This window comes from Sitophilus oryzae, unplaced genomic scaffold (assembly GCF_002938485.1).
Source record: "Sitophilus oryzae breed Bouriz unplaced genomic scaffold, Soryzae_2.0 scaffold_857_pilon_pilon, whole genome shotgun sequence".
In the NCBI taxonomy this organism is placed as follows: Eukaryota; Metazoa; Arthropoda; class Insecta; order Coleoptera; family Curculionidae; genus Sitophilus; species Sitophilus oryzae.
The window spans coordinates 5,426,647-5,438,968 of record NW_022147480.1 but is presented as its reverse complement, the minus strand read 5'-3'; the positions used below and the strand labels follow the sequence as shown (position 1 = coordinate 5,438,968).

The window sequence follows — 12,322 nt, the reverse complement described above, 5'->3', positions numbered from 1 at the left end:
TCGTTTGCTATATTTTTTTGCAACAAGAATAGAATTTTTTTACTTACTAAATATGAATGTTATTTTGTTTACATTAATAAAGCTTTTTTCTCATTTTCTGATGAAGCCTAAATAAATTTTCTGAAGCTCATTCAGATTTTTTTTATGTAAAAACTACATAATACGTCAAACCTTTCTTGAAAAATACATATGTCGGTGTTTTTTGCTACCCTTCCTGAGTCCGTCATTTGTTATAGATTTGCTATAGATGTATAATCAAATTATTTGTCTTAATATCTCTTTATAACTTCATAAACCATTGGAATACTTTATAGTCTAGTGTCAATATAATCATTTTAATACGTCCTGAAAGAAGTTAACAATAAAATAGATTGTATCTATTTTGTTTACCATAAACAGTTGCAAATTTATATTTTACAACTTGCCCTCCCCATATACCACACAAACATAAACGTCCTACTACAATCCGAATAACTATCCAATTCCAAGCAACGCTGCGCTGCTGTCATAAAATTAAATAGACTTTTACGATGTCTCCTCAGCTAAATTATACCTGCCCAATAAATCAAACCTACGTCCTCTGCGTCTAGTATCTACCTCCGAGCACAGAACGAATGATTTAAACCGAAGAAATTGTCGTTTCTCAAGTGACAAAAGTCAAAATAGTGCCCTTTTTCAACCTCCCGTCCGTGTATACCTGCCTTAACGCGAAGACCGCATCTCACTTCGGTCGGTTACGCCGGTCTTCGCGCGGTTCCGGCCCGTCGAAAACCGAACGCGCCATGAAAAGCGTTTGGCGGCGTTCCGCGCATTTCAGTCCGGCTTGAGTCGTTATAAGGGATGGTAGTGTCAGTTTTTCCGTCGATATCGGTTGGATTCGCGTTTTGTAACTTTGGATATAATAATTCACTCTTGTTCAGTGCAAAGAGGTAGATTTGTGCGCGTAAATATTTATTGAATGAATTTATCGGGTGAGGAGCGAATGAATTATAAGCCGGAGTGTTGCCTGTGCCAAAATTACTTGCAGGATTAAACGTTGTGTGCCCCGTCGTGTATTTTTAAACATCACAAGGTAAGAATAGTTTATGAATATAAACAGAAGTGAGTTTATGACGCGTTAGAGGATAATGTATTGTTGGTATCGAGGAATGTTCGCCTTCTGTCTGATCTTTCCGAATTTGTTATTTCTCGCCGTGCTGGCTTTGAAACAAATCCTGAAAAATGGCGATTGTGGAAAGATTTTCAGCTTGTTCAAGAAGAATATCGTAACTTTAAACTGGATGTTTTAATTCAATATTTCTGGAATACCTGTATGTGAATTAAAGTTACAGTTAGTGGTTGTTTAGAGCTTTACATGCTTTACTATCTTTTAATACCAGTGTTGGTTTTTGGAACTAAGCTGATATTAATTTACTTCATGTTTAAACTAACTTTAACTCTTTCTTTTCAATATATTTACGGCAAATATGTGAAAGTACCTATCGCGACCTAGTCAGAGATTGTATTTGACCTAGTGCTTCAATAAATTTTCAGTTAATGTTGGAAACGATGCTCTTTTTTTAATTGAAATATTAACAATAAGAATACCTGGAAAGAATCAAGCAATCTATTGAAATAGTGTGACTCTCTCTGACTGGAATATCAAGGTACCCAAACTATTTTTATTTTAATAAAAATAGTCGGCTCATGAAAGGCCGGGTGTAGGATTCGAACCCACTACCTTGAGATTGTTAGACGAGAGCCTGTACAGAGGTACGTAGAGCGCCACCGAGCACCTTTTTTAAGCAATAATAATAATAAAATAATATTCTCCAAAATATGTCTCCGTTTTCCTAAAAACAGATTCTTCTTGCGTAACTTTACATTTTCATAAACTCTTCAAATTTATCACGATAATATCAACTCTACTTATACAATATCTGAACCGATTTCACAAGTAGCAGTCGGTCGTTGTTTTTTTTCTGGTTTACATCAACCTCGAAAGGGATTAAGAATCGAACGACTGAATCTCGACTTGATTGATGAGCTATGACATTCCGTAAGTCGGTACGAATTCCACAAACAATATTGATAATGATGTCGAACGGCGAACGAGTATCAGGAAAAGCAGTCTGCGATATGAGTGAATAGGATTTTGTCACGTTTTATACAGTGTATGTCGAAAAGTTAGCATTCTAAAGCCCCGTTTACACATAAACGTTTTACATGCCAGATAAAACCGACGGGAAAACGGAAGACCATTTATGGATATGTCATTTTATGCAGAGTGTCGTTTTCAAAAAATCAAAGGTTGTAGTCATTTCCGGCGAAACAGGAAGTGAACAGAAACAATTGAATACGTCAATCAATCCTAATTTATGTCATATACCACATACCAAGGCTGTATTCCGTTGCAAAACCAGGCGAACCAGACCGGTAAACTCCGATAAAGAGCGGTTTCTGAAAAACATCAGTTTGGTAAAATTCTGGAAACGTCAAATGTTGACGTTTTCTAAATTACAACACCTCTATTATAAAATTTATCTTTTATGCATTTTTAATGTACCGCTGCTTTTACGTTCGCTTCTTCTTTTCAATGGAGTTTAGTATTGAAAAGTACTTTATTAATAAACTGTTAAACTCGTTAGACAGCCCAAGTGAAGACTTGCAGGTCAAATATTAAAATAGATCAATAATAAATAAACAAATCTAATCAATATTTATATTTTTATAGCTTACAAAACATTCACGATTACTTGTTGTCTTGTTTTTCATGTTTTCTTTAGATGTTCCTGACTTTAAGAAACAATGGCTGCATGACAAGTTTAAGTGGTCTTAAAAAGTAATTCTATTTAAGTAGTTAATGAAATTTATTTACCTTTACTGCCTACCTCCATTGCTTTTGGATGTAAATACAAAATATTATTACAAATTTTAGAAATTAAAAATGAGAATTTCACTCGAACTTCCAATATTTGCTTGATTTGTGTCACATAAATGACAATGATTGACAAACAAAACCAGAAAAACCAGCCTTCTCGCGCTGGTTAGTTTGGTGACATTTATAACCGAGTTTTTCAGGAACCGTGTTCCGTAATAAGAAAACTTTCGGGAAACCGATAGAAACGAAACATAAAACCATAACCAAGGTAAGCAACGGAATGCACCCCAAATCTCGTTTTTTTATCTGAAAAAATAAAAAAGTTATATTTAGACGCACCCGGTATTGTAACTTATTGTTAACACCGGGTATATTATAACACTGTTTTATTCTTTGTGAATTTTCAATAGATAAAGTTCTGGTTTTATCGGAATTAGATTTTTTTTGATTGACATTTTTTTAAACGGTTTATTTATTTACCTAATTAACAAAAATAAAATAATATAATCGGGCGATAAGAAAATTAATTTTAATTGTGTTGCAAGTTTTTATAAATTGAGAAATTTGTTCTTAAAGAAATATGTAAATATAGAGGAATTCTTACTTATAGTCATAGATAGAGGTAAGCTTGTTTTTTTATAATTACTAACTGACCCAACTAACTTTGTGAAGTGGGAGTTTTTTTTGCCAACTTTATGGTGTGGTACGAATGAATGATTGAGGCCAATCGATTTGGCCAACCAAATTCCAATTATGGTGTAGCCAATTATGTTGTCTATCGTTGGCTATGCGAACCCAAGTTACCCCTGCTAATTTGCTAATATCATGGCCCCATCTCAAGTTTGGTCTTCCTTCTAGGTGTCTTGATTTCTCGTAATGCTGTAATTTTTGTGGTCCATGTGTTGTCTGTCCTTCTTGCCAGGTGTCCTGCCCATCGCCACTTGAGGGATTTGATTCTGTGGATGACATCTATTATCTGGGTCTTTTGTCGTATCCACTCGTATTTTTTACAGTCTCTCTTGGTTATTCCCAGAATATTTCGTTCCATTGAGCGTTGTGCGACCTGCAGTTTCCTTATGATGTCCGTCTTAAGTGTCCAGGTTTCGCATGCATTTAGGTCATCACTGAAGATACTTCTTCTTAAAGTGCCTATCCTCTTTGGATGGTGGCTATCACATTGATCCATATTACTTTGTTCACTGTCGTTCTGAACAAAGCTGTTGACGTCAATCCCGTCCATGTTCGTAGATTTCTCAGCCACGATATTCGTCTGCGTCCCGCTGATCGTTCCGCATGGTGTGTCCGAAGTATTCCAGTTTTTTACATTTGACATTCACCAGAAAATCCAACTCCTTGTTGATGCGGTGTAGTACAGTCTCATTTGACACGCGATGCACCCACGAAATCCTAAGCATGCGCCGATAGCACCACATCTCAAATGCCTCCACACATTTGCATGATGGGTCGGTAAGGGTCCACGCCTCTGCTCCATACAGAAGGGTTGAGAGCACGTAGCATCTCAGGATTCTGATTCTAGTGCGGACGTTGAGGGACAGGTTGCATAGTATATTTCGAATTTTGTTAAATGTCCCTCTCGCGATTTCGATTCGGTGTTTTATTTCGCGAGAGTGGTCCCAGTCTTTAGTCAGGGTGCAGCCCAGGTATGCAACTGTCTCGGCCGCTGGGAGAACGATGTTGTTAGCAGTGAACTGAAAGTTGTTGATGTAGTTCTTGCTAATGATCAACGTTTGAGTCTTCTTGCAGTTCATCTTCATTCCGTATCTGCTGCATGTATTCGCCACACGATCTATAAGTCTTTGGAGACCTTCAGCGGTATCGGCCAACAGAACGGTATCATCTGCATATCTCAAATTGTGTACTATTTCTCCGTTTATTTAGCAGCCCATCCTCTGTGCCATCTAGTGCCTCTCTAAATAATGTTCCGAGTACACATTGAATAGCAGAGGCGACAATATACAGTCCTGTCGCACTCCCCTCCTTACACTAAACTCTTCTGAAGTTTCGTTCTCGATTCCACGACCTTTTGTTGACGATGAAGTTTTGCTATTATCTCTGTATCTCTATCGTCGATTCCTGATTCCTGTAAAATCGAGATAAATTTGTCATGCTGGACTGTATCAAAGGTCTTTCGAAGTCTATGAAGCACGCAAGTCTTTGCGTTCAATGTAGATGTATATCTACATTAACGTCGCGTGCTCGTTGGATTAGGACTTGTATTGAAAACAGAGCCTCTCTGGTGCCCAATCGCTTTCTGAAGCCGAACTGAGTTTCACCTACGTTTTCATCGAGCTTCCTAAGGAGGATTTTTAGGACGTGGCTCATCAGACTAATTATCCTGTGATCAGAGCATTTGGTCGCGTTTGCCTTCTTGGGAAGTGGTATAAATGTTGATAGCAGGCCAGTCGTTTGGGATTGGACCACCTGTATAAATTTTGTTGAATAGGGTGGTCAGTAGTTGAACTTGTTCCGAGTCCAGCAGTTTAAGAACTTCTCCGTGTATCTGATCCGGTCCGGAAGTCTTGTTGTTTTTCAGACGTTTGATAGCTGCTATCGCTTCTTCCTGTGTAATGGTGGGCCCTATATTGCCAGTTCCTGCAGTTATGTCGTCGCTATTTTCGTTTCTGAAGAGCTCCTCCATGTACTGCCATACATCTTGAGAGTTTTTTATCTGTTTCTGTAATGATGCCGTTGTCCGTGTCTAGGATTAAGAAGGTACACATTGGTCGAATGTTTCTTTAGATAAAGTGGCATTCTAAATTTGAATATGATTGAGTTTCTTCCATAAGTACTACGCATGCTAACTTAATTCTTCTGTTAATTTCTGGTAGTAGAGATCCTGAGCTGTGTATTAGTTGTCCCAAATATACGAGTATGCATTCTTCTACTATTTCCAGTGTTTTGTTATTTATTAGAATGTCTTTTCTGTCCATTAGTTTTTTGTACATTACTTTAGTTTTTGCCAAGTTCATTTTGAGACTCACTTTATTTTTATTGCTGGCTGTATCTAGTTAGCTAAAACAATGTCAAACAACGAAGTAAGTAATTTGATTTTAAAATTTCCCAAATCGGGGTAAACTAGAACACAACTTGTAATAATAACTAGCAGGTCGTCTGACTAAATTGTTCTAAATTCTACTACTCCCAACATTATTTTTCCTGTTCTACAGAGAACACTAACACAGATTAGTTTGCCGTAGACAAACATTCAGGAAACCTACGTTGGTTTATTTAAACTGACTTTTAAATACACCAACTCCGTCGTGTATGTATATCATCAGAAAGCAAGTAGTTAAGAGCGCAAACATGACAGACTCACTGCCGTTTCAACAAGGACGTGTTATGTGTGCTTGTATGTGCGTTAGTTGTGTTCCATACAGTATACAGGGTGTTACAAGACGTAACAAGTCATAGAAGTAATGATTTTCATCTAAAATATGCTCTTATTTTAAAATTTTCTGCATCTAAATGGAGCGAATTGAAGTTATTCTACAAAATCTAGGGATTTCAAAGTGGTTGATGTTATTATTTAGTTTCAAAATGGAACAAAATTTAGAGAAAGATCTCGAGAAATCTCTTCACCCTGTATATTTAGAGCTAGCAACTAGTCCCGGCCAAATATTGACTTTGCCTGTTTAAATGTTCGTTCAAACAACGAAATCTTTTAATTGCTCCCATTTATTTACGCCCAGGACGTAAAAAGATTTGATCTGGGATTAACTAAATCGTGTTAGTGTGTATTTTGTACTGGTCGGTGTGCTGATTATGGTACTTTTGTAAAAGTACCGCTCAGAAGTGTAATAGAAAGCGCGTTATTGCCTTAATTTGTGTTTTGAGAAAGAGAAAAAAGTTAAAAAATGGTGTAAATCTCGGTGTAGATAATATAGTGGTAGTAGTTGATACTAGGGTCGGCATTTCTGGTCTTGGGTGCCGATTTTCATGTGTACGAAGAGTACGGTCAACACGCTTAGTAAAATAAGATGTACTGAATAAAGACAGAAGCTGAGTATTTTCCCAAGCGCATGGAATCTAGCGTCAGATTAAGTAGTTATGTAATAAATACTTCGTATTTTTGTTTTCTCCGACTTACTAGATTGCCATAGCGACTCACTCCTATACATGTAAACGCCGACCCAAAGTTTCGCTTGCCAGCAGGGTATATGTCGCAGGCGTATCGAATAACTCGGCATTTAACAAAAGATGGTAATTTTCCAAAGAACCTATCTGTTTTCAGTCGCTTTGCAAAATGCCTAATAAAGACTAGTCAGATTGCACAAAACATTTTACGCTCCATTGGTATAACCAAAGTATAACTAACCTAAATTTATCCAACGACATTTCTTGAACTTCTCTTTCAAAATTTGAAAATAATGACACAAAAAATGATAATTCCGTTAAATAGAGTATGGTTGAGGATGATTATTATAAAGATCTAAATTCATTTTATTCTAAAAGAAAGTAACGTTCCTCAAAGAAGCAGCCCTGTACACAGAATCGAATTACAAATTACAGAGTATAATAATTAAATGAGATATTAATATTAAGGTTTTAATATTTTTAATTATAAATAAAATTTATGAAATAGGATTCAAGTTGTTTTTGCATAGTGAAATATGGAGTATTTTTGTTAATTAAAGTGTAAATTATTCATTATGCTTATGCTCATAGCTGACTAAACTTTGATCATTTTTTAATCTGCCGGGCCTCGATTCTCTTTTGGCATTTTGTAAAACGACTGAAAACAGGCACTCTTTTTGCAGAAGTGCACAGAAAATATCATCGTTGTTTAATATGCCTAATTCTGATTAGGCTTTTTGCGAAGTGACTGAAAATAGATAGGCTTTTGTAAAAATAATTTCTATTGCTTAAAAAGTCAGCGTTTTTATAATATGACTAGTCTTTTTGCAAAAAGCCGGATTATTGTGTACGCCTGCAAAATGTACACATACATTTTCGCTTTAGTTGTTAGCATTTCGTAGTGATTAACATTCACTGGATTTTCGACTTTCATTGTAATATATACATGGGTACCTTCGATTTGTCTCTTAAGGTTTGTCTGAAATTATGACTATAATTTTACTCATTTGGATATCTATACAACTTAACATGCAAATTTCCACAAATAAGACCAAATGCATGACCATTACAAAGGAGCCTCTACGGTGCAAATTGGTAATAAAAAACAAAACTATTGATCAGATAATGTCATTCGAGTACCTCGGATGCAAAATTACAAGCTCAGGATTCCTGGAAGAAGAAGTAAGGAAACAAGCCAATAAAGCTGCCGCAATATCAGGACATCTTAAATATCCCATATGGAAAAACAAACGTTTGAGTACAGAATGTAAGTCAAGAATATACAAAACCTGCATACGACCAGTGATGATATATGGTGCGGAAACATCAGTAACAAAGAGAATCCTACGAACTACTGAAATGAAAACCTTAAGAATGATAACTGGATACACATTGAGGGACAGACAGAGAAATGTAGACATAAGAGAAAAGTGCCAAACAAACGACGTTGTCAGATGGATAAGGCAGAGAAGAAGAGAATGGAACCAGCATGTCAATAGAATGGGCCCCGACAGAATGGCCATAATAATTCGCAACAACGTACCCCATGGCAGAAGACCTACTGGACGACCACCTAAACGTTGGCAAGACAGTTGGCAGTCAACCTCGCAAGAGTTGCTTAGACGAGGAGGAAACCGGAACTAAACAGGCGATACGCCTTCTAAAAGAAGAAGAAGAAGAAGGATATCTATACTAAATACTAATATATAAAATCCTTTTGACCTAAGTGACTGCTTCACTGATTAATCACGATCCTGCTCAAACCACTCAACTTAAGAAGCTCAATTTTGGTAGATGTTCGATAAGAAGGGATTTTTCGAAACTCGAATTCTAAGGGGGTGAAACAACCCCTCATATATTAGAATATTTTTATTTAAAAACCGGTGAGTTTTTCGGAAAAACTCTTAAACACGTATATTTTATTTTGTTGTTTTACATATTTTAAGATTTTTTAAAAATGTATACAGGGTGTTTCATAAAATATGACCATTGAGTAATCACGATTCTGCTTAAACTGCTTGACGTTTAAAGCTGATTTTTGGCAAACGGATTGACTGTGGGGTGTAGAGGTTCGATAAGGAGGGGTTTCTCGATTGTTTTTTTCTCATGCTGACATAAATGTGAGAAAATTTTATCCGGTTTGTATGTTAATGGAAATTCTTGCTTTGCTTTATCATCACCATTACAAATGATTAATTCAACGCGAACGAAGTCGCGGGTACACGCTAGTTTTGTATAAATATCTAACATTTTTATGCGATAAATTTTTTCGATTCGTAAACTTAGGCGATTTCGTGCCATAAATTTTTAAAAACGGAAATCAAAGAACACGTTTTTTAATTCTTTTTAAATTTGCCGCCTTCTACAGGTCTCATTGTTTGAAATTTCTCTCGGTAATTCAATTCTTCATACTATATTTGCCGACACAAGACCGAATTTACCGAAAAAAAACTGGCAGAACTAAAAAAGGTCTCCCTATAGCCATTGAATCTCGCTTTACTCAATAGCTGGGAAGCTGCATTTATTTCGGGTGTGCTAAGGTGTTGGTCGGAAAGAGGATTTATTCAGTGCCAGGTGACGGGCACAGATTGAAGATTGTCACCTTGTCGGCAGCGGCGTTGTCCGGCTCAAATGAAATTATTTCGGCTAAATTTGACGAGGGTATTGGAGCAAGAATAGAGCCGTATTATTCGCGCACAATGAAACAGATTAGGTAATAGGATAAGCAGACGGAGAAACACAAAAGATGTATACCTGAGTTTAGATAAGTTTTGATTCGATCTACTGCCAGTGTAACGAAGTGTCACATACTAAGTAGTATATATTTTTAAACTCTGTACACAGATTTTAGTCTAATAAAATAGGCCCTCAAATAGGAAGTTTTGGGAAAAACTAGAATTTTTGATATACCTAGGTTACTTTGGAAGATCTAAAAACGAGCTGTAAAAGATTTTTTTGAATTCACCCCGGGAAGGTGTGAAATAAATAAATAAAGTTATTTTTTCTAAATTTCTCAGAAACGGTAAGGACTAGAAAAAAAAGTTCAAATAAAAGTTGTAGAGCGTTCAGTTTTACATAAAAATGGTTTCTATACTTTTTTTGCTCAAATCAAAATTAACCAAGATTGTTGGCTAGAAGCTAGGAGACAACTTTTATTGAAACAATTTTTTCACCTCCTTACCGTTTCTCTGAAATTTGAAAAAAACGCTTTATTTATATTTTTACGCCTCTTTTCAGGGTGAATTTAAAAAAATGTTAAATATATGAATTTTTCAGCAACTTATATATTTTTTTAATTTTTTCTATCATCCCCTAGCTTCTAGCCACCCTATCTCGGTTAATTTTGACCTGAGCAAAAAAAGTATAGATATATATTATTATAGATGTCATTGATTACAATATGACTCAAACTTATGTTTTTTTTTAATGGGACATCCTGTATATTATTTTTTTATTTTATTTGCTTCGTGTTGAGCCTAATGTTGTTATATAACGTAATTTTTTTGTTTATAAATAATTTTTCTCTCTAAATTTACACTGTTACGTTCTTTCCGTGTTGTAATGAGTGAAAAATTTATTTTTAAGCAGTGGGCTAGGTTGATTTTACAGTTTTTGTTTTGACTTGATAAGATTTATTCAAATTGCTCGAAATTTTCCAGTATTTTTAAAGATTTATTCGAGACAGTTTCTGCCAGATTACCTAAACAATGTCCTGAAATACAGGCATAATAAAAAGATACGGAATCAACTATAATGACTGACTAGTCATTTTACCTAAAAATTACAAAAATTATTTATTATAAAATAAATATTTTTTTCCTATTATTCAGCTAAATAAGTAAATCTAGGGCGAATTTAAGAGCGAATTTTAATTTTTTATCAGTTTCAAATATAAAATGATTTCACAAATTGGTATTTTTTCCAACATGTTATATTATCAGACTTGTGGTGTGCTTGTGGGTTGTGATTCAGACGTTTGAAATTACGTCAGTGCCTTCAAAAACCACATAACTATGTTAATTAACAGTAATATATACAGAATATATTTAGAATTTTACATGTTGTGTGTGGATATTTCCCTAAGATTACAGTAAAAACCCTAAAATTACTTGAAGAAAATTAATACAATAGCACAAATTAACTACAAGATGCGAAAGAAAGCGACTGCATCGGAAACCGCTCGGCAAACCCCACATGCCTATTGAGTGGTGTAAATACACCAGTCGTTTAGTCCGGAAACCTATGCTGTGTCGTATTCGCTTGCTGGAATGACATAGTGCGTGGTTATATGTTTCTTTTTAAAAACGGGTGTAGGATTTTTGTTGAACTTTTGAACTGTTATTTCTAAGTTTTGGTAATTTGTATATCTTATTTAAAATGGGATACAAATGTGTTTATTATATAAAAAAAAAGATATTTATAGTATAAAAAATTAATTTATTTAACAAAGTTATTAAAAATGTGACAAAATAGTCCTTTTTTCTATTGGTTCTATCGGATTTTTTCGACTATATGTCTTTTATTTGTAAACTTTAATACATCAAATATTTTCAATCTAATAAATTTAATGATAAATAAGAGGAATTTTCTCACATGGGTGGTCAAATTCTATAGTTTTCATTATATCAAACAGCCTCTGAGAAATGTTTTCAACTCAAAATGCCTTTAATTATGTTTGACTACATCAATTAAAAGGGTCTTCAAATACATCAATGTGATATTTGTCTAAAATTTGCAAAAGAATCCGAATCTCTGGATAACCCTGGAAATTATTTACCCATTTAAAAGCCTTTGATCATGAAAGTTGAAAAATTTGTTCATTTTATTTACTGGAAATGAAAAAATTATTTATATTAAATTTTGATGAGTTTTGCAATTTTGATGAGTTTTTTTTTTGTTTTTTGACTGAAGAAAACATTCAGAGGCTGTTTGATATAATGAAAACTATAGAATTTGACCACCCTTGTGAGAAATTTCCTCTTATTTACATCATTAAATTATTTATTAGATTGAAAATATTTTATGCATTAAAGTTTACAAAAAATAAAGATTTATATAGTCGAAAAAAGCCCGATAGAACCAATAGAAAAGTAACTATTTTGTCACATCTTTAATTAAATTTTGTTAAATAAATTAATTTTTTTATAATATAAATATCTTTTTTTCCTAATCTCCTACGAACTGATATAATATGACGAGCAATCTATTAAATTACTGTGAGATTATATGCCTCGATAACATATTGGTGCAGATTATTTTCACCCAAACAAATACTAACGCAAACTATACATTGATGCGGATTGTCTATGAACTCTTTCTGAAGGTCACAGAAATCTGAACGCGTAATTCGGTGTTCTTTCGCATTTG

The 12,322-nt window shown here is 34.6% G+C and overlaps 1 protein-coding gene across 1 annotated transcript in view; it reads left to right on the top strand.

Moving 5' to 3' along the window:
* The first annotated feature begins 823 nt into the window (after positions 1-823).
* The window catches only part of LOC115889874 (frizzled-2), a 141,819-nt gene continuing 130,320 nt past the window's right edge, over positions 824-12,322 (top strand). Inside the window, exon 1 of the mRNA XM_030909959.1 lies at positions 824-1,072. The gene's annotated coding sequence lies outside the window, so the exon portion shown is untranslated. The remainder of the gene's footprint in view (positions 1,073-12,322) is intronic.